The sequence below is a fragment of the Eucyclogobius newberryi genome, unplaced genomic scaffold (assembly GCF_026437365.1).
Source record: "Eucyclogobius newberryi isolate DKJ021-1_F unplaced genomic scaffold, fEucNew1.0.hap1 SCAF_22, whole genome shotgun sequence".
NCBI lineage: Eukaryota > Metazoa > Chordata > Actinopteri > Gobiiformes > Gobiidae > Eucyclogobius > Eucyclogobius newberryi.
In genome coordinates, this window is record NW_027315857.1 from 4,358,241 (window position 1) to 4,359,231 (window position 991).

Consider the following 991-nt stretch of genomic DNA (forward strand, 5'->3'; position numbering starts at 1 on the left):
ATACTTACCTGGCAGGGGAGATACCATGATCATGAAGGTGGTTCACCCAGGGCGAGGCTCAGCCATTGCACTCCGGTTGTGCTGACCCCTGCGAATTCCCCAAATGTGGGAATCTCGACTGCATAATTTATGGTAGTGGGGGACTGCGTTCGCGCTCTCCCCTGACAAGAAGGTTAAAAAGCAATATAATGAATTAAATGTTAGTTTTTCAGTCAAATCCACATTTCTTTTACAGTAATGTGCGCTGTATTATCTGTCAGGAGTGGCTACAGAGCCGAAACTGCGAAGATATTTCGTAGCCGCCGCCCCGCGCCTCTGTTGCCACGGCCATTTTTTTAAATATGATACGATGCTGATACTTTTTAGCGATATCGATACTTATATTTTAATCTTTTCCCCCAAAATTTAAAAAATAACAATTTGAATTCATTGTATTCAAGCCATCACTTTAGTGTAGAACATTCAGAGAAGTAAATGTATCAAATACCTTAGCGCGGCAATTCAAACTCACTTTGAAACATTCAGACCAGCTTTAGACATCTCAGATGAGCTTTAAAACATGAAACAATATCAACTGAAAAAATACTTTTAAACTAAATCAGAAAGAGAAAAACACAACTTTCACAGTTGTTTAGTTTAATTTCTCAGACTAAAATCTGCCATTTACACAACTTCAACTTTAAAACTTGAGCACAGTACACAATGTGGATGTGCATTAAACATATAACGTGAATTTCAAATTCAAAATTCAAGTAAACAAACATGGAAAAAAAAGTGCACAGAATTAAGTTAGACACTATTTTTAAACATAAAGTGCACCCTAGTGCAACATAAAATGTAACAGGAACTGAAATGTGCAAAAACGTTCTGGATGGTCCCCTAAAATCAAATGCTGTTTGGTTGTAATGTAAGATTTGCTCTTCTTTGCTTTGAGGCGATTGCGGTTTTGGCTGACCACTTCACCGCTGGCCACTAGAGGGAGCGGCGTGCA

At 38.6% G+C, this 991-nt stretch overlaps 1 non-coding gene across 1 annotated transcript; it reads left to right on the forward strand.

The window, feature by feature from the left end:
- Window positions 1–164, forward strand: LOC140372287 (U1 spliceosomal RNA). Its single transcript, XR_011928618.1, has one exon. It is a non-coding gene; the product is annotated as a U1 spliceosomal RNA (small nuclear RNA).
- The last annotated feature ends 827 nt before the right edge of the window (window positions 165–991 follow it).